This window comes from Chiloscyllium plagiosum, chromosome 26 (genome assembly GCF_004010195.1).
Source record: "Chiloscyllium plagiosum isolate BGI_BamShark_2017 chromosome 26, ASM401019v2, whole genome shotgun sequence".
Lineage (NCBI taxonomy): Eukaryota > Metazoa > Chordata > Chondrichthyes > Orectolobiformes > Hemiscylliidae > Chiloscyllium > Chiloscyllium plagiosum.
This window is the reverse complement of record NC_057735.1, coordinates 27,392,271-27,419,117: the sequence shown is the minus strand read 5'-3', so window position 1 is coordinate 27,419,117 and position 26,847 is coordinate 27,392,271. Positions and strand designations below refer to the sequence as shown.

At 41.2% G+C, this 26,847-nt stretch overlaps 1 protein-coding gene across 4 annotated transcripts in view; it reads right to left on the bottom strand.

Moving 5' to 3' along the window:
* The window catches only part of LOC122563206 (innate immunity activator protein-like), a 102,378-nt gene that overhangs the window by 58,823 nt on the left and 16,708 nt on the right, over positions 1-26,847 (bottom strand). For 2 of the 4 annotated variants that reach the window (XM_043716768.1, XM_043716764.1), the window contains exon 1: positions 9,050-9,203. The exons of 1 other annotated variant lie outside the window; for it this stretch is intronic. The gene's annotated coding sequence lies outside the window, so the exon portion shown is untranslated. Of the gene's footprint in view, positions 1-8,747; positions 8,769-9,049; positions 9,204-26,847 lie in introns of those variants that run through there. One more of the 4 variants, XM_043716767.1, reaches the window with a different exon arrangement.

Genomic DNA, 26,847 nt, shown 5'->3' with positions numbered 1-26,847 from the left:
ACATGCCACCCCACAAAAACCATGCCAAATGGCTGCAAGTAATATCCAGCCTTTATTATCCAGCTAGGTAGCAAACCACTAAAAATACATTTAGATGTTTATGTTGTTATATTGTTAAAAAGATGTTTAAGTAAATAATTAGATGCTGTTCATAAAGGACCATTGGCATCTCTCTCTTTTAAAGTGAGAGCACCAGTTTGTGTTACTACAGTTGAATAGGGAACATTCCACTCACTTTGTAATATTTGGGATATCTTGGATATCATCTCATACTATGACTGGCCTAAAAATGTTCAATGATGTTGGTCTGAAAAAAAAATCGTAAAATATGTTTGTATGACATGCTGTCAACTCTATCTATTGGATGTCACAATAGATGTCAAACTGTTGGTCTTGGGGAGAGGAGATTCTCATCCATAATAAGTTTGATCAGATTACATTAAGGTTGCAATATTTCTAGAATATTGATCCCAAAGGAATCAGCATTCCCCATTAAAATTACAGCTTAACGTTGCACATTCTCAAAGCAATATTCAGTTTAAACCCAAGTGTCACTAAGTTGTGATACGTTGACTATTAATATTTAATTCCATTGACTGATTAAATGTCTGGAACATTTGCTTCAACCAAAACAACTTTAAATCAGACAGACACTATGTTTACAATGTCTGCAGAGATCACTTGACCTGAGAGCTGGACCTCAAAAGGCATTTCAAAGTGGACATGGAATCAACATTGTTAAGGAATTGGTTTGCATTGAGATAGTTGAAACTGGCAATAAACAGTTGACATCTCTTTTACAGGAATGGTCTGAGCCAAAAGGAAGTTTACTGAAACTTATTGTGCAAATAATGGGTGATGAACATTCTGTTTGCAATGTTTCAATGATACTTTAATTGCTTTGACAATGGGCGATTGAAACTCCTTCACTAACATGGATCATGCCCTAAAGGATGGAATAACAAAGTCTCTCTTTCAAAATGTTTTTGAAGCTCATATCCTATTTCAATCTATTTGGAATACATGGCAGAGACAGAGAACTTTACAGTGCAAAGAATTTCAAGCCATACTGCCCAGTATGGAAATACAGGATAGCAATTGCGGTCTCCAGAAGAACTACCAGCGTACTTGGGCCCAAATCCAGTTGGAATTTCAAGACCACCAAAAGAAATCTTGGAACATGTAATTCTTTTTACTCATGGACTCTAATTTCTTGACATTTTCACCTCAATCTACCTTGTGACGTGTACTTTTTTTAAAAAAAGTTAACAGTCAGAACCGATCTCAGGTATAAGAGAAAGAAATTTATCAACTGCTCTGGACCTGGTCATGACACAAGTTACAAGGCTAATAGCAGCTTGAGAGTCAGATACACTATTTTAAAATACAAATGAGCAACACACACATAAAAAAAGAGTTAAAATATCCCACAGATAACCATAGAAGCAACAAACACAAAATAAATAAGACAGTGGAAATAGAAGTTTTTCGGACTTTTATAGTAATTAACTAAAATCCAAGAATTTCAAAAGCATCTATAGTATGGATACAGGCCCATTGGTTCAACAAGTCCACACCGACATTCCGAAGAGTAACCCACCAAGACCCATTTCCTACCCTATCTTTATCCCTGACGAATACACCTAACAACTTAGCATGATCAATTTACCTGACATGCACATCTTTGGATTGTGGGAGGAAACCGACGCAGATACGGGGAGAATGTGCAAACTCCACACAAACAGTCGCCTGAGGCTGGAATCAAACCCAGGTCCCTCATACTGTGAGGCACCATTGCTAACCACTAAGCCACCATGCCACCCCTAAATGACTTGTATTTTTTTCTAAATGAACTTCCAAGGGGACTTCCTTGCTTATATGTATAAAACTTCCTGAAAATGAGGCAACTCTGTAGATTTTAAGAATGTTGGATTTCCAGTCAGGATATCCAAGTTTGAATTTCTGTGATATTCAATGCAAAGACATGTCTGGAGTGCTTTAGTTGAGCATTTTCCTGCCATTACCATCAAGGAGTGGCCCTTACAACAACTGTAAAGCTAAGTTGAGTCACTCAACCCTCCAATGTAGAAACACGAACGCAAAGAAAACCCTGGAAGAACTTGTCACAACAGACTAAAGAATCTCAGAAAATATTATAATAAAGTTTCAAACAGTGGAGGCCTTTAATACCAAGTTCAGTCTTGGTCTCTCCTCTTTCCCTTTGGCATCATTTCCTACTTTGAGAATTTATCTTTTATCCACAATTCTAATTTCTAAATTCTCATTTTAAGGCCTTTATTCTGACTGACCACAGCACAAATTCAAATTCCTACCTGAGACATTGGGTGGAATCTAATTGTTCTCAACAGTGGCATGATTGGCATGGGAGGGCATTTAATGAGGTGGGATGGTGCCATTTTTGAACTCTTTTGCCTTCCTGCTTCCACCAGAATTATATAACAGACAGGAAGGTTCCACAAGCAACCTTCCCACACTTCTAACCCTAACCACACCGTTCACCAAGATCCTTAAGTAGCAAAGTAATAAACAATTAATTGTTGGATGCCACTGTAATTGATAGTAATCTATTAGCTCGCAGACTTGTCACCATGCAAAGCACATGGCAGCCAAAGCTATATGCCCACCTTGTTAACACCCATGGGTACATGGGAGAGGGAGCTGTTGGATCGTTGATCAAAGATGCTGAATATTTGATTGAGGAACTCAACTTTGGGAGAGGGGGCATGCTGAAATACACCACACTGGTCTCACAACCAAACCCCCTACATCTCCCACCCTCTTCCCCATCACATTAACATAAGAATGTAAGAAACAGGAGCAGGAGTAGGTCATCTGGCCCATCAAGCCTGCTCCGCTATTCAGTAAGATCATGGATGATCTTTTCATGGACTCAGCTCTACTTATCCGCATACTCACCCTAACCCTTAATGCCTCTATTGTTCAAAATTCTAACTATCTTTATGTTAAAATCATTCAATGGGGTAGCTTCAATTGCTTAACTGGACAGGAAATTCCCAGATTCACAAACTTCTGGGTTACTTACTTGTTTCCTCTGATTCCAAGGTCCTGAGACCTCAGTGCCTGTCCATCCAGCAGCATCCTCACCTCCCCAGTGGTGTGCTGAAAACAAGAGCTGCTGGCCAATGAGTAACCCCCATGATCTTGATTCCAGGGAAAAATGCTCTCCTGGTCTTGCCTCTGCCTGACTGGCTTGTGCCTTCCCGAAAAGGGTGCAGTATAGATCTGACACTGGCTCCCAAGCCAGCATGTCTCAGGTATCTGTCCATTTTCCTTTCTTGCTTTCCTTGGTCTCTGTACTGGTCAAATCCTTATCCTCAACCATCTCCATCTCTCTGATAATCTCCCTTGTCTTCTGACATTGAATTCACTGCTTTTCTGAACTCACTAAAACTCTTCCTCTATCTAAGCTCTCTGATGCCTGTCATGTCACCATCTCAAAAGTTTCCATTTGCTATGATTCAATTGCTCCCATGGACATGATCACTCACAAAGGCCATTTGTAATTATATTCCCATTTAACTCATTATCACATATTTCTCACTCCTTAAAATTCCCACTCATTCTGTATTTGTGTTCAGAAAATAAAACTCTCCTGATTTAATTACAACAATAATTTCAAATTATATCCTTGATTTTTGACCCTCCATTCATCGTAATAAATCTGGAGGCATCAAGGTGACAATTATTCCTTGTTGCAAGCTATGCCCACTGCGCCCCAACAAAATCATCATTCTCTCCAATACTGGTAATTCCATCTGATGTTGTTTCAGCTTTCAATCCTTCAAATTCAACAGGTACAAACTTGGCATCCACCACAAGATCTTCCTGGGGCATATCAAACATTATTTGAATTCATTCTTCTCTGTCAAAATCATTCACTAACAGAGTATCAGCCTGGAGGGCAAATATAATGCTTGACATTCTTTCAACAACTAACAGCATTTTCGAAAATCCCTCTCCTCTTTTCTTCTATTCTCAACTCCAACAAAAGTGCTGGCAATTCATGAACTTCTTTGCCATTCTTCTGCCTCTTCTCTCCCCACATCTTCCTTCATTTTAGACCCTTATCTTTCTGCAACTTCTCTTCCATCTCCACACATACACTCTCCTGACTTCCAATTTAATCACCTTGACTCCACTCCTATTCAACTGTTAACAATCTAAGCTTGTTTCCGGACCCCAAGGCGAATGAACAGTTTCTTTTCCTTATGTGTTGATCGGTCCCTTAAAAAATTATTAACATAATCACCCCAATAAATCAACCCTTTTATCCACACAAGCTGCATACATTCTTTACATATTATTTTTTTGACTCTGGCTGCAATGCATTCTTCATCTTTGCCCTTTTCAAACTCTCTGATGTGGATTATAGAAGTGAATGTATTCTTACCAAGTTTGTGGATGGCGCAAAAATAGGTGGGAAAGTGGGTGGTGAGGATCTCACAACACATCTACAGAGAGACATATATAGCTTAAGTGAGGGGCAAAACCTTTTCAGATGGAATTTATGTGGGAAAATATGAGGTTATGCACTTTGGCAGAAAGAATAGAAGAGCTGACTATTATTTAAATGGAGAACAACTGCAGAAAGCTGCAGTAACAGAGGGGTATGGGAGGAATATGGGAGTCCTTTTACATAAATCACAAAAAACTAAAATCCTAGTTCAGTTGTTAATAGGAATGGCAAATGGTCTATATTTCAAATAAATTGGAATGTAAAAATAAACTGTACAAGGCACTGATCAGACCACTCCTGGAATGCTGTAGGTAGTTTTGTTTTCCTTATCTAAAGAAAGATACACTGGCATGGAGACAGTCCAGAGAAGGTTAACTCGGTTCATGCTAGTATGGAGGGATTTTCTTATGAGGAGAGCTTGAATTGGAGTTCAGAAGAATGAGAGGCAATCTTTTCAAAACTTATGTGATTCTTGGCTGGGCAGGGGGAATGCTTAACAGGGTAGATGCTTCAAGGTTGTTTCTCCGTACAGGAGTGTCTCAGACCATACAGCATAATATGGCAGGAACAACGCACCCTATTAAGATAGAAATGCAGAGGATTTCTTTCTCTTGAAAGGTAGTCAATCATTGGAATTCTTTACTGCAGGAGCTATGGAGGCTGGGCTGTTAAGTATATTGATGACTGAAATTTCTAATCAGTAAAGAATGAAGGGTTATGGGAATAAGGCAAGAAACTGGAATGAAGGATTACCTCTTCAATTCTGTTTTAATTGTGCACCTCAACATCTATCCTGTTAAGCACACACTGTAACCCCTGCACCCTTCCAAGAATCTTTTAAGTTTCAAAAAGATCATCTCTTATTCTTCTAAAGTCCAATGGGTAAAACCTAACCTACTCAATTTCTCCTCATAAGAAAATCCCTCCATACTAGCATTAAGCAAGTGAACATTCCCTGGACTACCACCTATATCAGTATATCTTTCTTTAGCTAAGGGGATCAATGCTGGTCACAGCATTCCGAGAGTGGTCTAATAAATGCTTGTACAGTTTATTTCTACATTATAATTCCTTTGAAATAAAGGCTATTATCCTTCCCTACGAACTGCTGAACTTGGATGCTAGCGTTTTGCAATTGATGATCTCATTGCATGGCAGAACAGTCTTGATGGGTCAAAAAACCTACTTCTGCTGCTATGTCTTATGGTCTTATAGTCACACCACTTCTAGCAAAAACTTATCTTCCTCACTGTACACCAAAAGTTTCCTTCAAGGACTTATTGTCAGTCCCTTTCTCTTACTTATGTTAATGCCATCCATTGGCAACATTATTCACAGATTTAAGGTCAACTTCCTTTTATGTTAATGGCATCCACTTCCACCTCTCTATATGCCTCTTGACGTTCCACTGTTGCTGTGCTGTCAAGAGGTTTTGGCTGGCATCCATTCTCAAACGAGTTTCAATTTGTTCCAGTTAAATGTTGGGAAAAGCAAAGTCATTATTTTAGGCCCCTATTACAATTACGTCTCGTGTATCCTCGATTTCATGTTCTATCCTGGTCTCTGTCTCAGGCTGAAACAGAATGTTTGCTAACTCAGTGTCTCAAGTGCTTCTAATCCTATACTGTATTCATCACAAAGACTGACTGCCACCTCCTCAACTACAAAGTCAACAATTTCGGTCCGTAAACATAATTAGCATATTAAAACAGCCCAGAGTTCACCCAAAATAGTAATTCCCATCCTTGTCATTACCAGCTCCAGACACTATTCTCCTGTCTAACCTTTCTTCCTTTACTTTGCTGAAAACAAACTTCTTCAGAATTCATCCAAACTTCTGGCACCCTCTTGCTAACCTATAAGTCCCACTTACCCCTCACCTCTGCCCTCGCTGACTTATATTGGTGCTTTGCCACCTCAAATATAAAAACTTGCCCATCTGCATCACTGTACCATAATCCAGCCTTACGATTCCCACCCCAAGCCTTATGTTTCTATAACTCTGAACTCTTGAACTTACCTGTTCCCTTTGTCTTATCACTGGGAGCTTTGCCAATTCAGCTACCTGAGCCGCATACACAAGTATGCTTTGTATTAAATCACTCTGCCACCCTTAAAGAGATTGCCCAAAACCTATGTCGTTAACCAAGATTTCAGTGGCTCATCCTAATATTTCAATGTTTCATGTAAACCAGGAGAAATTGTCTCTGATTATAAAAAGAAACAAGGATCAGAGGGCATGGATTTAAAGATATTTATAAAAGACAGTAGTTAGGGTTTGGAATGCATTGCAAGTAAGTGTGGTGGAAGTCTATTCAACTGAGGCATAATTTGACAGTTATTTAAAAAAACAAAATGCAAAAATATGGGGATAAAGCAGGAGATTGATAATCAAAAACAATGCTCATTTGAAGAGCTGTTGCGGGCATGCTGGGCATATTGGCATCCCTCTGTGCCACAAGACTTTTGTGATTCTATGATTCTTTGACTATTTGGAAAGCTCTGGACATATACAAGAAAATAAAGTTGTTGTTCTAAAGTTTTAACATAAATTATAGAACAGATACCATTCTAAACATGTCACAGCGTTAATGCATAAAGAATAGTGATCTACGGGTGCTCTATCAGCACTCAGATATCATGTGTGAGACTCATACCTTTATAACCCTTGTATTCATTCACAAGGCTTCCTAAGGTATCATATAGCAAAGTGCTGCCATGGAATTCCCCCTCCCCCACCAGTGGCCACCAAAAAAGAGCAAATAGACGTGATGACTTAGCACTTCTAATTCACATTGTGGCCTCTGTTTGCATATGCCTAACACAGAACTGATCCTTGCAAATTTTCTGCTTTCAAATACTGTTGCAGGAACAGCAAGAAATAAGTCATTACAGTGACAGTAGAGATGGCAGGAAATAATCATTTCACGGTTTGGCTGTGGTGGCGTAGGAAGCAGGCAATCTCAACAGCGAGACAGCCCTTGCCCACACAAAAAAAGATTGTTCCCTGAGATCTCGTGAATTTCAGAGATTGACCCTTGCTGTGGTTGTAACAAATTCCTGACTACACTTGGGCTTTTATAAAACAATATACATTATTTGATACATACATACCCAAGCTATTACGCCTGCTAAGTGCTTACAAATAACTAGCCATTAAAAAGGTAAGCGTCACCTATTGATCCCTGCTGTTTATTTTGTTAAGCAATTGCTAAAAATAGTAATTACCAGACATTAGCCACATTAATTAATTCTGTAATTTAGATGGCTGTGACTCCTGTCATTGTGGCTTCTAATTTATACTGATAATATGTCTCTGGCTTTACTTAAACAAATCAATTAGTGTTAGTTGCAAAATATAATGCCATTACCTTTTAAATAGCCCAGTTCTTAGCTGCTTCTTAGCTGTATGTTTGTCAGAGATTACAACATGGTCATTCCAAAGTATTCGTAAATGTGATTGTAACAGTATATTTACTCATTCACTTGAATCACTGTTTAGTCAGTAGCCAACTATTACTCAAAGAATCATCACATAGATGTCTAGGTTTGAGTTTCCATTTGAAAAACAGATTTTTAGGATGGTTCTCCCGACATCAAAACAATATTATAACAGTCTAAAACTTTCCATTGTCACAAAAAAAAGCACTTAACGCAACTTAAAATAATAAGTATTCTGGAAAAAGCATTTGTTTTAAAGTAGAAGTATATTGCATTCATCATCTTACAGAAAGAGAACCTAAATATTATATAATCTACCAAATTATATCATCCAATTTTTATCCTTTCCTTTCCTGAAAGCAATGACTCATTTCAGGCTGCAGTTCAATAAGAAATAGGGCAACACCTCAACAAAGAATGCACTACCTTGAGTTTGCCTGGACATTGCGTCCTGTCAGGTTAATTAGTCTTGGAGCTTTATCATTCAAGTGTGTTAATAGTTAAAACAGCATTTAGTCAAATACACATAACAAATAATTTAAAGTACAGAAGTAAAGTTAACACTCATAACTATATAAATTTCCAAAGGAATCCCAGATTCATTCCCTTCTTTTCAGATAACTTAAATTTTAATCATGAAAACAGACCTACCTAAAGTTCATTTGTTGTTTTGATACTGCATATCGTTTTCTTAAACAGGCTTTCTTGAATTTTTTGTTTCTCTCTCAATTTTTATCACTTTCCAAGATAAAATAAGTCATTCAAACATTCAAACGTTCATTTCACAGACAGAAAAAAACACATCTACCTTTAAAGATTGTCACTGCATTCAATTGTCTGTCATAAATCAGATTTATGATAACTTCAGAACTGTTCTGCTATTGTTTTAACACAGCTATGGTATATGCCAGGACCACCAACAACTGTCGACCTTATGAACTGCCTGTGCATTAAAATGTCTAAAGTTATTTTATCAGCTTCACTTTGAAGCAGTTATGTGAACTAGCAGAGACACAGTAAAACTACACCCAAAGGTGTGCCCGCTCTAGGAAGGCAAACAATCCCTAAGAAGCTGAAGTGAATATATGCTTGGAATCCAAATATGCTTACCTGATTAAGTCAGATGTGTCTTTAACACACGTCTAAATCGTCATAATTAAACTTTCCTTCAGGAGAAATTTAGAAGCTGTAACAAAAACTATTTTTGAAGAGCCGTTCTACAGTAATCTACAGCAAATAAACAGCTGAGTTGTTCAAATGCACTGTCTCCAGTGTGTACACTCCTGAAAATCACTAACCTGTTGCAACTTGAGTGGGAGGGAGGAGCAAAACGTAAAACCTTATCAGCACTAAATCATCCAACCGAAACAACAGGATTAAACAAACACCAATGGTAGAGGCAGCTAGCATTAGCAAAGAATCTCCTTCTATGCCTTCTTTCATTCGTTGTATTGATGAATAAAACACAGACCAACGAGACCATTGTTACATTATTTTTTTCAGATTGTTTCACTAATGTAAATTTAAGATGTAAAAAGTAATGCACTGAATTGGTCTGTACAATGTGGTGTGTCATACATTCCAAACACTACATTAATTCTCTCCCACTCAAACTAGCACAAAGCAGTCTAACACAATTTCACAAAGTGACTGCTGTCAACTGTATTTTTTCATTCTTTCACAAGCTTCAGAGTATACTTAATGGGTAGTGTTTTCAGCTTTAAATGTGAATCTGCACAAATGGAAATCTGTCTTGCCATCAAAAACTACACTGTGGGCTTACATCTTTTCCCCAATTATCAACTGCCACTGGATTCAGTGAAAGACTCCCTTTGGTCTTCCTGAACCCTATTGGTATTCTAGTGTAAAGAGCTGCCCAAGACTGAATGGTGCAGACTAGCATATTCCAAGATCCAGGACCATGTACAAAGGGCCTAAAGCTTGGGCCAGTTGCAGCAAAGGTTCAGTGGAGATAGCAATTGTCTACAGCCCTCCTGCCAAGTGTATGAAATGTATGTCGTAAGTACAACCTGTACTCACATATCATAATGCTAGAAATTGAACTATATTGCATTTTATGTAATGGCAAATTTAAGTTGTTGTGTCACGTACTTTTAAAATTTTTGAGTTACTAATATTATTTGGAAAAACATATTGTCTCAGGCCCAAAAGCATACAGCTGGGAGGAAAAGGGCAAAGGTTGCAATTATGGCTTGAATTCCGACACTGAGTGAATTTTTTGTTGCATAAGTCATTGAAGGTCCCTGACCAGCACTGTGACATTACTGAAAAAACTGATAGGGTATAATGTCAGCACAATTAAATATTAATAAAGCAATAAAATTCTTAATCTATGCCAGGTCACATCCTGTTTAATTGTCTCAAGTCATAAAGGATATAGAAGCTTTGGAAAACATTTCAGGCAGAGTGATCACATTGGTTAGCAGCTCGCAGATTTAAGAACATGATTAGACTCAATCTATATGGATTCAAACTTGATAGATTAGGGAGGGGCAGGGATTTGAGTTAGGTAAACTTTGAACTAAGCTACATGCTGGGAATTACTTTTCTGAGGCTCATTGATCTCATGAATCATTGCTAGCATAGGCAATAATTTTTACTACGTGCATTAAAAATGGAGTTGGTTGTGTTCCTAAGAATGGTCTGCATAATGTATTTATAGTGAACAAGTAGATCACTGAAGGTTGTATCACTCATAATAATCAGCTCATGAAGCTTGCTTGATTGGCATTGAATGTCAGAAAATATTTTTCCAGAGTTCTTTCCGAACTTGGCAAAAATACTCTTGTCTTTGTTTCACCTTGCTCTGCAGATTGTATGACTGTCAGGTAAGGCAATGAAGGCAATTGTGTGTAGATATTCCATTGTAGGATCGATCATGCTCAGCTGGCCTTTATTTACCTATTATTACATGTTCAGCTGCCAACAAAAATTATTTCTAAATCCCAATATTGATCAGCAACTCTGTGAAACATACAAAGAAGGAAAATGGCAAGTAAAATAACTTTTGACATTACCATTGGCACTGTTTTCATCTGGTCACTTAGTGTTCTCATGTCAAATTTCTTTCTCCACTTTTTATTGTATCTTTCAAAAAAATGTTAAACTGAGATCTGTCTGCCCTCTCAGGTGCATATGACAGATTTCTTAGTATGCCTTCAAGCGAAAGGTCTCCCAGTTCCCTGCTAATATTTATCCCTTGACCACTACCACTGAAACAAATTAGTCAGAAATTTAATTTCATTGCTGAGTGCCAGACTTTTTGTTGAGTGCAACTTAGTTGCTGCATTTGTGTTCATAACAACAGGAACTGCATTCTAAAGTAGCTTATTGATAGTCAAAAGTTTTGGAGTATCCTGATAATGTGAAAGCCATGTTTCTGATGCTCTGTTGGTTGGAGTTCCACACTCCATCCTCCATAAATGTAAGGTCATCCAAAACTCTGCTGTCCATTCCTTGATTTACAGTAAGGTGCAATTTCCTGTCATCCTGTATTCATTGATCTACGCTGGGTCCTATTTAAACAAATTCCCATTCCTGTTTCTAAATCCACCTTCACACTCTTCCCTACCTTAGTACCTTCTGTCAAACTCACAACCCTCCAAGGTACAGCACTCATCAAATGCTGGATTTTTGTCCAGCCTCAGTTTTATTTCTTCACCATCGGTGGTTATGCCTTTGGTTGTGGATGCCCCATGCTCTGAGAATTCCCCCCCCCCCCCCCCCCCCTTATGTGTCTCCACCTTTTGGCGTCAACCTCTTTCAACAGATTCGCTGATCACAACAGGACTTAAAGCCTGTCTGTTTGACCAAGTCCTTTTTTATCCAGAAAGGCGACTGCACAAATTCAAATTCTTCTCCAGTTAAGTGGAACACCTTTGAGGACAGAGGAATCTCATGCCTTTTATGATGGAGCGAGGTTTGCTGCATGTTCAAGCCATACGAATATAAATAACAAACGAAATCAGAACAAGGTTGGAGCGCAAAACAGTCCAAAACAGCTCCAAACTGCTGACAATTTCTTGTTTTCCTGAAACGATGAGTTAAGATAAGTTATACTTTTTGGGACCATGAAAATATAATTAAACAATGAACATAAATTGGCTTCAAAAAGGCTTTCTTTCCTTTATTATACCATAGCATTTTATTGTTCTCTGTAGCCTTCACTAAGTAATTTTAGTGTTATATACCTTGTTTAGCCAAGAGTCATGTACTGGGTCCTTTTTTTTAATGCTGTATACCTGACCAGCAAGATCACTTGTTGAACATGCCAGATGGAATTTAAGATCTGATCAGGGAGGAAAGGTCCTAGTAACATTTTTAACCTGTTCTCAAATGCCTCTTTCACAAGGGGAAGGTGGGGAAGGATTGGGGACAGGGGCTGAGAGAATATAATGTTTTAAACACTATTCTCCTTTAGGTCCATTCTTGGTGAGAGTCCCTGCTGCTTCATCTCACAAACATTTGTCAGTGGGTGTGAATCCAAGTCTAATTTAGAGAGGGAGAAAACCAGGTGATTTGGAAGACCAGACATACCCCTAACCAATTTCCTTTGGATTATCTTCTCTTGGGACATACAGAGGTGCTCAGCCTCTCTACCTCCATCCTACCTGAAATTCCCATTCCCCAACAAAGCTGAGGAGGGCGAGCCTGCATCTGGATACTCTCAGCATATCTAGCCCTCGAGCCAACAATGTCCCGAGGATTATTCACTCAAACCTTCAAGTTTATCAGGCTCCAGTAACAGACAAGCTCCATCCAGTCCTGCTTCGCACCCTGGGACTACAACAAGGTGTCATAGAAAGTGAAATAAAAAGGAAGAATTCTGAGAGTGAAAAGTGGTATGGGGGTACCAGTGTAATTAGAATTTGATGTATATAAATACACTGACAGTTTAAATGATCATCCATCTGATCAACTGTTATTTTAACTGCTCCTGGAAGAATGAAGCTATCCCTCCTTAGCAGCTTATGACTTTTGAACTCTCTCTAAAGGAGTGCTCACTTTCCTCAACATTCATTGTGACATATTGTGTTATCATAGTTGAACATTGAAGCATCAGACACAATGAAGCCTTCAAATAGTTGTAATGTTAACTTACATGAAACACCAGGAAAAATAAAGAAAAATTCAAATGAAAAATGTGTTTTGTTTTTTGGAGTTGCATAAAGGAGTCATCCTTCCTAGTTGTAGAGGTTAGCCCTTGTCTCCTAGCAGGCATCCCTCTAGGGCATCTGACCTTTGAAATTAAGAAAGGATTTGACAGTTATCGAGGATATAGGCAGCATGACAGCTTTCAGGGCACTTGGTGCTGACCACTAACTAAGATGTAGTACCAATGATCACAGATAATTTATCCATTAACAGAATAGATTCCTTTCTATAGATAAAAGCCGTGTTGTGATATTGTACTCTCAAAACAACACATATATCATCTATAGTCTATATCATCTATCATCTATGGGGGAGTTAAGTTGGCAAAGCCTAAGCCTGGGCTGCTGCACCAATCTTGGAGACGGTGAGGTCTGAAGATGATGGAGATCAGAGTTGAGAGTGTGATGTTGGAAAAGCACAGCAGGTCAGGCAGCATCCGAGGAGCAGGACAATCAACATTTCAGGCCTTCCTCAGAAATGAGGCTGGGAGCCTCGGGGGTAGAGAGATAAATGGGAGCGGGGTGCGGCTGGGAAGAAGGTAGTTGAGAGTGTAGTAGGTGGATGGAGGTGGGGCTAAAGGTGATAGGTCAGAGAGGAGGGTGGAGTGGATACATGGGAAAGAAGATTGACAGGTGAGACAGGTCATGAGGCTGGTGCTGAGCTGGAAGGTTGGAACTGGGGTAAGCTGGGAGGGAAGGGAAATGAAGAAACTGGTGAAGTCCACATTGATGCCCTGGGGTTGAAGGGTTCCGAGGCAGAAGATAAGGTGTTTTTCCTCCAGGCGTCGGGTGGTGAGGGAGTGGCGATGGAGGAGGCCCAGGACCTGCATGGCCCCAGCAGAGTGGGAGGGGGATTGAAAGGCTCAGCCATGGGGCGGTGGAGTTGGTTTGTGTGGGTGTCCCGGAGATGTTCTCTAAAACGCTCTGCGAGAAGGCGTCCAATCTCCCAAGGTAGAGGAGACCGCATCGGGAGCAACGGATACAATAAATGACATGTGTGGAAGTACAGGTGAAAATTTAATGGATGTGGAAGTCTCCTTTGGGCCTTGGATGGAGGTAAGGGGGGAGGTGTGGACACAGGATATGCAATTCCTGCGGTGGCAGGGGAAGGTGCCAGGAGGGGAGGGTGGCTTGTTAGGGAGCGTGGACCTGACCAGGTGGTCGTGGAGGAAACGGTCTTTACGGAAAGTGGGGAGGGAAATATATCCCTGGTGGTGGGGTCCATTTGTAGGTGGTAGAAATGTCGGCGGATGATGCAATTTATGCAGAGGTTGGTGGGTTGTAAGGTGAGGACGAGGTGGGTGCTGTTATTGTTGCAGTTGGAGGGGTAGGGTTCGAGGGCAGAGGTGTGGGACGTGGATGAGATGCATTGGAGGGCATCTTCAACCATGTGGGAGGGGAAATTTTGGTCTTTAAAGAAGGAGGCCATCTGATGTGTTCTGTGGTGGAACTGGTCCACCTGGGGGCAGATACGGCAGAGGTGGAGGAATTGGGAATACAGGATAGCAGTTTTGCAGGGGGTCGGGTGGGAGGCAGTGTAATCCAGCTGTGGGAATTGGTGGGTTTGTAAAAAATGTCAGTGTTGAATTGGTTCTCACGGATGGAGATGTAGAGGTCCAGGAAGGGGAGATAAGTGTCACAGTTTGCCCAGGTGAATTTAAGGTCGGGGTAGAATGTGCTGGTGAAGTTGATGAACTGTTCAACATCCTCACTGGAGCATGAGGTGGCGCCGATGTAATCATCAATGTAGGAGAGGAAAAGGTGGGGAGTGATGCCAGTGTAGCTCTGGAAGATGGATTGTTCTATGTAGTTGACAAAGAGACAGGCATAGCTGGGGCCCATGCGGGTGCACATGGCTACCCTTTTTCGTCTGGAGAAAGTGGAAGGATTGGAAGGAGAAATTGTTGAAGGTGAAGACCAGTTCAGCCAAATGAATAAAAGTGTCAGTGGAAGGGTACTGGTGGGGACTTCGGGAGTGGAAGAAACGGAGGGCTTGGAGGCACTGGTCATGGCGGATGGAGGTGTAGAGGGGCTGGATATCCATAGTGAAGATGAGGCATTGTGGGTCGGGTAAACGGATGTCTTGGAGGAGGTGGAGGGCATGGATGATGTCCCGAACGTATGTGGGGAGTTCCTGGACCGGGGGATTAGACAGTATTGAGGTAGGTGGAGATGAGTTCGGTGGGGCAGGAGCAGGCTGAGACAACGGGTCGACTGGGGTGGTCAGGCTTGTGGACCTTGGGAAAGAGGTAGAATCAGGCAGTGCAAGGTTCCCGAACAATGAGGTTGAAAGCTGTGGGTAGGAGATCCCCTGAGGTGATGAAGCTGTGTATGTCTGGGAGATGATGGTTTGGTGATGGGATGTGAGACCAAAATTTCCCCTCCCACGTGTTTGAAGATGCCCTCCAACACATCTCATGTACCTCTGCCCTCGAACCCCACACCTCCAACTGCACAGAACCCACCTGGTCCTTACCTTCCACCCCACCAACCTCTGCATAAATCGAATCATCCGCTGACATTTTCACCACCTACAAATGGACTCCACCACCAGGGATATATTTCCCTCCCCACCCTTATCCGCTTTGCGGAAAGACCGTTTCCTCTGTGACCATCTGGTCAGGTCCACGCCCCCTAACAACCCCCCCCCCTTCCCTCCTGGCACCTTCCCCTGCCACCGCAGGAATTGCAAAGCCTGCGCCCACACCTCCCCCCTTACCTCCGTCCAAGGCCCCAAAGAAGCCTTCCGCATCCATCAAACTTTCACCTGCACTTCCACACATGTCATTTACTGCATCCATTGCTCCCGATGTGGTCTCCTTTACAGTGGGGAGACTGGATGCCTTCTCGCAAAGCGCTTTAGAGAACGTTTCTGGGACACCGCACCAACCAACTCCACCGCCCCATGGCTGAACGTTTCAACTCCCCCTCACATTCTGCCGAGGACATGCAGGTCCTGGGCCTCCTTCATCACCACTCCCTCACCACCCGACGCCTGGAGGAAGAATGCCTTATCTTCTGCCTCGGAACCCTTCAACCCCATGGCATCAATGTGGACTTCACCAGTTTCCTCATTTCCCCTCCCCCCACCCTACCCCAGTTCCAACCTTCTAGCTCAGCACCACCCTCATGACCTGTCCCATCTGTCAAACTTCTTTCCCCCCTATCCACTCCACCCTCCTCTCTGACCTACCACCCTTACCCCCATCTCCACCCACCTATTGCACTCTTAGCTATCTTCTCTCCAGCCCCACGCTCCTGCCATTTAAATCTCCACTCCCAAGGCTCCCAGCCTCATTCCTGAAGACAGGCTCCAGCCGGAAATGTCGATTTTCCTGCTTCTCAGATGCTGCCTGACCTGCTGTGCTTTTTCAGCAGCACATTCTCAACAAAGGGGCAACTTTTTTGCACAGAGGGTGTTACGTGTATGGTATGAGCTGCCAGAGGAAGTGATGGAAACATTTAAGAGTCATTTGCAACATTTAAACATTTGCAACATTTAAGAGTCATTTGGATGGGTATATGAATAGGGAGGGTTTGGAAGGATATGGGCTGGGTGCTGGCAGGTGGGTTAGATTGGGTTGGGATATCTGATCCTCCGGTCAGGTTGGACCGAAGGATCTGTTTCCATGCTGTACATCTCTATGACTCTATGACTGTATAACTGTTGCACCATCTTGTCATGGAAAATGAGATGAAAGGGTGTGATCTCGTACAAGTTGTATCGGTTACAGCCTTGATACATTTGTGGTTGAGGATTGACAGATCGCACACAGGTCCCCAGTGGATCCTTGGAAGTGGCCAGAGGCAAAGAATTTTGTGTGTCTGTCATCTGACAACCACTGGGAGTGGATGGCCACACATCCCTTCAGATTGCAAGTTCTTCTCCAGCAGATGCCACAATTAGATTCAGGCATCCCCAGATATCCTCTTTCAATGACAGCAGTGAGCTTTACTCATCTGGAAGAAATGACAGGCAGGTCTGTAAACATTTGGTCTCCAAAACCTTCTCCATAGCCTGAGGGGACCTCCTGCTGTGACATTGTCATCAGGACACTGTTCAACTATGGCTGGAAATTGTTGCTATTCCTGGGTTTGCTGACACTTTCATTCCTCCTCAGTTTCTCTGCAGCTTTGTTGAATCGTGGCCACAGAGACAATAAATCCTGCAGTGGGGGCAGTTGCAAAGATCCTATGTGGGGAATATTAGAAACAAAACAGCTCCTTAACTAATGTTACTAGTCAGCAGTCACAGCAGACACAAAGGAGTCTTTACCATAAGCCTCAATACAGGACGACGTTGAGGCCACTGACAGGGAGAACCACGGGATACTTTTACATGAACCTTACTAAAATATATGCCATGCTGCATAAATATAGTAGGAGATTCTAAAAATAGTAGGTTTAATAAAACCTTATCCCAGCAACCCCCATCTCAGTTCCCCATCCCCCACATCACTCAAGAAGTGCAGCATTTCATATAAAAATCTGTTCTGAAATACTGTCACGTGAAAGAGAAGCAGCTCCACATCCTTATGCAGCCTATGAGACCTTTGGAAAGTGTTTAGGAATGGTCGATGACAGGTGAAACTTTATAGGTCGCCTTTTAAAGGACTCCATCAAAGATGTTGATGTGGAAAGCTGATTCAATGTGCGCAGATATTTTAATCAAATTAGACAGATGTGTTTGATACATTTCTGAAGCAGGTAGGCTTGAATCCAGCCCTGTTGATTCTGAGGTAGGAACATTACCACTGCATCTCATCAGCCCTTTCGAAAGATGTTGTTGCTTATAAAAAAAAGATGTGTTTTCAGTTACATTTCTAATGATGAAATGCAGTTGGCAATGATCATAGATCCTTTGTGTTGGTCACATCAAATGGCTAATATCATAGGAGGTTGTTTACATTCCAATATGACCATCATAATCCAGAAGCACTGTGTCTCCTGGCTTTGGTGATGCATCTCTAAGTTTCACAATGCATTTAGTTTCATTGGATCATTCAGCTATTGATCATGTTCACGTGCATGTTCATCATTAGTTCTGTTGGATAGCTCAGGAAGATGCCTGCAAAACTGTGAAAGGATCAATATAGCTGGAATCTTGACATTGTGAAGAAAGACATACAACCCCTGCTTCCACAATTTACTGCTGGCTACAGCTGTACATATTCTCCATTAGATATTGTACCAATGGGGTGTGAATTTCTGATGAGTGAAATCCAAGTATTTCACAAATTTATTAAATTCAATGTGGTTGAAAGAGGGCCCATTGTCACTTCTCACCATTTGATGGTCTCCAAACATCGCAAAAATTCCTCAAACTTCAGAATATTTACTCTTGCTGAAGTCATAGTAACTGCTTATTCAACTGGAGGTCTGTTGTAGTTGTCAATAAACAGGTATTCCCCAATGTACAAGTCTGTGAAATCAATGCTATGTCCATGGTCCTTGAGCTGGCTCAGAGATCTTGAGAGGATCACAAAACTTTGATAATGTGTTTGCTTGACACGACAAACATTGATGACTTCGTATTGTAACATTTAGTCTTTTCCTGGGAAGCATACTCTTTCCCTGAGGACCTATCTAGTTTTGACAATTCCCTGCTGACTTTCAGGCACTATCTCAAAACATTCCCTCGGTGATTGTGGAATGACAATATACTTGTTTCATAAGACAAGGTCAGATGTGGTTGTAACAGTGAGCTCACTTCAGACTTTGTGAAGGCCTTGCAGCATGTGGACAATTTGTTGCAGACACTCTTCTAATCTTGTCTTTCCAGTTTTGTAATTTCATAGTCATTATCATTTAAAAGTTCAATCTTGTTGCCACTTCCTTTTCAGTTTTAAGGACTATAGAACCACATTTTGTCTTATGTCGTATAGATGTTGTTCAGCAACCTTTCCTCCAAAACAAGTAGTACTGGCTGTTGGAAAAGAATGTCATGAAGGATACTCCACTGGGTTGAGCTCACCTGGCTGATTCTCAATGGGGAAACTGTGCTCTTTAGTTTGAGTACCTAATACTCCACTCAAGTAAGACTTTTGAACAAGCTTATAAGGTCTATGATTAGTTATTACTTCAAGCTCACTTTTATATTCGTGCAGATGAAAGAGTAAAGTGACCCCCATGACTGGAGAAGTTCCTGCCTCTGATTCCAAATTGCTGAAGCTGCATTAGCAATCTGCTTGACATTACACCAATTGATGGGTTATCTCATAGAGTCATAGAGATGTACAACATGGAAACAAACCCGTTGGCCCAACTCTTCCATGCCAACCAGATATCCTAAATTAATCTCGTCCTATTTGCCTGCACTTGGCCCATATCCCTCTAAACCCATCCTATTTATATACCCATCCAGATGCTTTTAAATGTTCTAATTGGACCAGTCTCCACCACTTCCTCTGGCAGCTCATTCCATACATGCACAATCCTCTGCGTGAAAAAGATGCCCCTTAGGTCCCTTTTAAATCTTTCCCTTGTCACCCTAAACCTATGCCTTCTAGTTCTGGACTCCCCCATCCCAGGTAAAAGACCTTGGCTAGTTACCCTACCCATGCCCCTCATGATTTTATCAACCTTTATAAGGTCACCCCTCAGCCTCCAATGCTCCAGGGAAAACAGCCCCCAGCCTATTTAGCCTCACCCTATAGCTCAAACTCTCCAAACCTGGCGACATCCTTGTAAATCCTTTGAATTTGAATTTGAATTGAATTTATTGTCATATGTACTGAGGCACAGTGAAAAGCTTTGTCTTGCGAGCAATACAGGCAGATCACAGAGTTAAGTAGCATAGATAAGTAAATAATAGTTAAACAGCAACAAAAACAAAAACACAGGTACAGGCAAATGTTAAAGAGTTTGTGAGTCCATTCAGTACTCTAACAACAGTAGGAGAGAAACTGTTTCGAAACCGGCTAGTCCGTGTGTTCAGGCTTCTGTACCTTCTTCCTGATGGTAGAGGTTGTGGAAAACCTTGCCAGGGTGGGATGGATCTTTGAGAATGCTGGCAGCCTTTCTTTGATAGCGGGCCCAGTAGATGGATTCTATAGATGGGAGGTTGGCCTTTGTGATTGTCCGGGCCGAGTTCACCACTCTCTGTAACCGTCTCCAATCTTGAAAGACACAGTTGCCATGCCAGATAGTGATACATCCAGACAGAATGCTTTTGATGGCGTACCTATAAAAGTTGGCAAGGGTACTCACTGTCATGCCAAATTTCCTCAGCTGCCTGAGGAAGAAGAAATGTTGTTGGGCCTTTGTAACCAGCATGTCCACATGAAGAGTCTAAGAAAGCTTGTTGTGGATGACCACTCCCAGGAGATTGACACTGTCCACTTGTTCCATCTCTGGGTGAAGGGTTTTATGAATCCTTTCAAGTTTCACAACATCCTTCCTATAGGAGGGAGACCAAAATTGCATACAATATTCCAAAAGTGGCCTAACCAATGTCCTTTACAGCTGCAACATGACCTCCTTACTTCTATGCTCAATGCTCTGACCAATAATGGAAAACATACCAAACACCTTCTTCACTATCCTATCCACCTGCGACTCCACTTTCAAGGAGCTATAAACCTGCATTCCAAGGTCTCTTTGTTCAGCAACACTCTCCATGACCTTACTATTAAGTGTATAAGTCCTGCCCTGATTTGCATTTCCAAAATGCAGCATCTCACATTTATCTAAAGTAAACTCCATCTGCACTCCTTGGCCCATTGGCCCATCTGATCAAGATCCTGTTGTACTCTTAGGTAACCTCCTTTGCTGCCCACTACACCTCTAATTTTGGTGTAATCTGTAAACTTACTAACTATAGCTCCCATGTTCACATCCAAATCATTTACCTAAATGACAAAAAGCAATGGTCCCAGCACCAATCCTTGTGGCACACCACTGGTCACAGACCTCCAGTCTGAAAACCCTCCACCATCACATTTGAGCCAGTTCTGTATCCAAATGGCTACTTCTCCCTGTATTCCATGTAATCTAACCTCACTAACCAGTCCACCATGAGGAACCTTGTCGAACACCATACTGAAGTCCATATAGATCGCATCCATCACTCTGCCCTCATCAATCCTCTTTGTTACTTCATCAAAAAACTCAATCAAGTTAATGAGACATGATTTCCCATGCACAAAGCCATATTGAATGTCCCTAATCCCTTTCCAAATATATGTACATCCTATCCCTCAGGATTCCCTCCAACATTTTGCCCATTAACGATGTCACGCTCACTGGTCTATAGTTCCCTGACTTTTGCTTAGCACTTTTCTTAAATAATAGCATCATGTTTGCCACTTTCCAGTCTTCCAGCGCTTTACCTGTGACTATCGATGATGCAAATATCTGAGCAAAGGGCCCAGCAATCACTTCCATAGCTTCCTACAGAATTCTAGGGTACACCTAATCAGGTCCTGGGGATTTATGCATTTTAAGACATCCAGCACCTCCTCCTCTGTAATATGGATATTTTTCAAGATGTCACCATCTATTTTCCCACATCCTATATCTTCTATGTCCTTCTCCACAGTAAACACTGTTTGAAAATACTTATTTAGATCTCCCCCATCTCCTGTGTTTCCACACGTAGGCTGCCTTGCTGATCTCTGAGGAGTTCCATTCTCTCCCTAGTTATCCTTTTGTCCTTAATGTATTTGTAAAAACTGTTTGGATTCTCCTTAACCCTATTTGCCAAAGCTATCTCATGTCCCTTTTTTGTCCTCCTGACTTCCCTCTTAAGTATACTCCTATTGCCTTTATACTCTTCTAAGGATTCACTCGATCTCTGCTGTCTAGTCCTGACATATGCTTCCTTCTTTTTCTTACCCAACACCTCAATTTCTTTAGTCCGCCAGCATTCCCTACATCTACCAGCCTTGTCCTTCGACCTAACAGGAACATACTGTCTCTGGACTCTCGTTACCTCATTTTTGAAGGATTCCCATTTTCCAGCCATCCCTTTGCCTGTGAACATCTGCCCCCAATTAGCTTTTGAAGGTTCTTGCCTAATACCATCAAAATTAGCTTCCCTCCAATTTAAAACTTCAACTTCTAGATCCGGTCTATCCTTTTCCATCGCTGGTTTAAATCAATTAGAATTATGTTCACTGGCCCCAAAGTGCTCCCTCACTGACACCTCAGTCACCTGCCTTGCCTTACTTCTGAAGAATAGGTCAAGTTTTACACCTTCTCTCATAGGTACATCCACATACTGAATCAGAAAATTTTCTTGTGCCCACTTTGGGGTGGCACGGTGGTACAGTGGTTAGCACTGCTGCCTCACAGCGCCAGAGACCCGGGTTCAATTCCTGCCTCAGGTGACTGACTGTGTGGAGTTTGCACGTTCTCCCCGTGTCTGCGTGGGTTTCCTCCGGGTGCTCCGGTTTCCTCCCACAGTCCAAAGATGTGCAGGTGAATTGGCCATACTAAATTGCCTGTAGTGTTAGGTAAGGGGTAAATGTAAATGTTAGGGGTAGGGGTAGGGGTATGGGTATGGGTGGGTTGCGCTTCAGCGGGTCGGTGTGGACTTGTTGGGCCGAAGGGCCTGTTTCCACACTGTAATGTAATGTAATCTAATCTAATCTAATGTAATCTAATCTAATCTAATCTAATCTAATCTAATCTAATCTAATCTTAATAAATTCCTGTCCATCTAAACACTTAACACTATGGTAGTCCCAGTCTATATATATAAAGTTAAAATCCCCTACCGTAAACACCCTATTATCCTTACAGATAACTGAAATCTCCTTGCAAATTTGTTTCTCAATTTCCCTCTGACTATTGGGAGTCTACGGTACAATTCCAGTAAGGTGATCATCCCTTTCTTATTTCTCAGTTCCACCCAAATAACCTCCCTGGAAGTATTCCCAGGAATATTCTCCCTAAGTACAGCCATAATGTTATCCCTTATCAAAAACACTACTCCCCCTCCTCTCTTACCACGCCCCCTTTCCTTCTGATAGCATTTGTATCCTGGAACATTAAGCTGCCAGTCCTGCCCATCCCTGAGCCACATCTCTGTAATTGCTATGATATCCCAGACCCAAGTTCCTAACTATGTCCTGCGTTCCTCTGCCTTTCTGATTAGGCCTCTTGTTTTGAAATAAATGCAGTTAAATTTATCAATCTACTTCTTTTTCGAAGTGTACCAGTCTCAGACTGATCTCCTTCCCCACTATCACTCCCCTTCCCCCTACCACCTAACTAGTTTAAATTTTCCCAAGCAGCGCGAGCAAATCTTCCTGTCAGTATATTAGTCCCCTTTCAATTCAGGTGCAATCCATCCTTTTTATGCAGGTCGCTTCTACCCCAGAAGAGATTCCAATGATCTAAACGTGTGAACCCTTCTCCCCTGCACCAGCTCCTCAGCCACAAATTCATCTGCACTATCCTCCTATTCCTACCCTCACTAGTTCATTGCACCAGGAGTAATTCAGATATTACTACCCTTGAGGACCTCCTCTTTCTGTCCTGTCTTTCTGCACTGTAAAAGCATCCTAACCAATCAGGTTTGTATCCCTGACTAACTGAGTGGTTTTCTACGGATGGAAAGAAGTGGTTGGGCACCTTGCTGTCAAGGTTTGTTTGATCTAGTCTCCTGTCTATTATGAATGTACTCCACACTCACTGTGGTCTCTTTTGTCAGATCACTTAGCAGGGACAGATAACCTGGTGAGGTCAGCAACGAAGCAACTCCAGTACGTAATGAATTATGACAGAGTATGTGTGTAACATTTGCAATGGCTTCAATATTTGGTGGATCAGGTGGATAGTCCTTTACTGCTGAACACAACTATAAAATGCAATTCTGCTCTTATTAAATAGCCACCTGGCTTTGTTCAAGATGAGGTTACATTCTGTAAAATGTTACTGGCGCACTTTCAACGTGATCAGAGATGAGAATGTCATCACTAACACTCAGAGTGCCTTCAAAAACTTGAAATAAAGACTGAATCATGTGTTGACATTTCTCAGCTCCCATGTTAATTGCAATGCTCGTACCAAAAAATTTCAATGTGAGTGTGGAACACTTTCTCTCAGCTTTACTTAATGAAAGCCTACATTGTGATCAAGTTTAGCAAAACCATTCACTTTCTCTACAATGGAACTGACTGTTAAGTATCTAGAATCTTTCTCATTGTATAGCTTGGTTCAGTATATTACAACCTCTGTATTTTTCCAATTGCTTCTTGTTGATGATTTTTGAGAGCGAGACCCAGGGAGTAGGTTCATCCCCAACTTCCTCAACAAAGTTAAGGTCAAGTGAGCACTGAAATTCCTTCTTGGTCTACTTTCTGATATGCCATCAAGTTACTGGGGCCACATTGGAATTCACATAGAGTTGCAGATTTGCATGTAATACCTTTTTGTATGCCAATATCAGTGAAGCAATCAACACTGAATTCTAAGGTGTTGTTGGTATGCATTGAAATTGTACACTTGATGGCAATGTTGTGCAGAACTGTCACTTTATTGAAACTGATAAGTGTATCTCGTTTCCCAGCTACAACATACACATTTTCTTCTGGTGTCTTTAAGTGAAACAACTGATATAAGAGTTCTGATATCTTTCAATGGTTTATCTCTGTGGTAAGAAAAGCCAGGCAGCACTGTGCCTTAGTGGCTAGCACTGCTGCCTCACAGTACCAGGGACTTGGGTTTGATTCCAGTTTCGGGTGACTGTCTGTGTGGAGTTTGCACATTCTCCCTGTGTCTGCATGGGTTTTCTCCAGGTGCTCCAGTTTCCTCCCACAATCCAAAAATGTGCAGGTCATTTGAATTGGTCATGCTAAATTGCCCATGGTGTTAGGTGCATTAGTCAGAGGGAAATGGGTCTGGGTGAGTTACTGTTTGGAGGGTCGGTGTGGACTTGTTGGCCGAAGGGCCTGTTACCACACAGTAGGGAACCTATTTTTTATAAAAATGTTCATTTTCCTTGGTTTGCAGAGAATGGTACAGAACTGAACCTAGTTCAGCATTTTGTCTCCCATGGCATTGACAAATGCTCTTGTATCTCTAAAATCATCTATGTCTGAGCCGCCAATGATCACTATCATATTTGCTTGGTTTCTGTGTCTGAAATAAGGCACAAAACAACATTCAATCATTTGCTCAACATTGGCAATATTCTTTTGTCCTTTTGCATGCACGTGCAGCACCCGTCTGGTGATTTTGGCTGATTTTGCTCATGTGTGGCAAACTCAAACTAAGTGGTTGAATTTTCCCACAGGCTTTACAGTATTTGCATGTAGCAGACAACTGCCTGCTCTAAAAACATGACTTGGACAAATCAAAATCATGTTTGTAAGAGTGCTTATGATGCTTTGGAAGTGGTTTCCTGGTACTGTAATTGTGAACAGCGATCTCAGGAGTTGAAATTGAAATGGAATAGTTATGGTAACAGCTTAAACTTTGATAGCTCTGGAATCTGAAAATGTTAGAGATCTTGCTAACTCCAGCAGCTTTGACAGGTTTCTGACTTTCTTGAGGGCTTTACAACATAGTTGACACATAATGATCTATGTTTTGATATCCCATTTGACAAGTTCACTATCATCAAAGTCACAATTGATTGCTCGTTGCCTCCTGTGTAATATCAGCTATTTCAAGTGTTGGAAGATACTTATTTCATATATTTATTTTTATTTGGGTGCAAAATAGGTTGTCAATAAATTTCTGGCTCAGCTGTAGTTGGTTTGCTCAGGTATATGTGTCTGCGAAGTATCTTCCAATTCCTCACCTTTGGAAAAGTACAGCCTTTTTCTTTCTGTCCTCTGTGATTGAAAAATCTGCGATTGCTCCGATGCGATCATCGGAGCCATTTTCATTAAGGACAAATTGCACATCAAAACATGGAAGATTGGGCATAAACAATTCCCTCTTGATAAATAATAAAATGATAGTGATAGATCAATAATCAGGATTGCATTCCATCCAACAAGAATTTTTCTATAATGCTTTAATATGATCTTTTTTTGGATTAGTGGTGCTGGAAGAGCACAGCAGTTCAGACAGCATCCAAGGAGCTTCGACTGAGTGTTCATTTTAACAATATCAGTGTGTCTGTAAGCCTTTTTTCTAATCCTAAACTGAAAGAACCTCAATGCATATCTAACAACAGGCCTCAATGTGTTCCCTAGATCTCCACCTTAAAAAGCTGTCTGAAGAAAATCACCTTACAAAAATTTCATATCCAAAGGTAATGTTACATATTTGGTACCATGTTTGTCACCATGGTGACATTCTTGGGCAGGAACAATAAGAAACGTTAAGGAGCATTCAGAATCAGAAGTACTGCACATGCTGTTAAAATGTGACTCCTTTATTTTCTTTCAAGACTTCCTCAACTGGTAATTGGATATGGTAGTCTTGAGTGGACAAAGTGCACAAAGTAAATTTGAATACACTACTCCCTATTGGAGGAATGAGTTTTTGTTCTGTATCTGTAATAAGCCTTGAGTTTTTTTTAATGTTTTTGAAATGAGATAAAAGTCTGACCAAAATTAAAAGTCTAAATTTAGCTACCTTTACTGATAATAGTACATTATCTGATAAGAATAATATTGCAATCAAGTAATGTAATAATCCATTGACAAATAACCAAGACTGTAATAAGTTTCACTAAATCAAATAATGCATGTATTATTCTAAATTATAATAGCACTTCCTGAACAGCTTAACAACTTCATCTCAGTCCAGAAATGTGATGATCTTACATATATA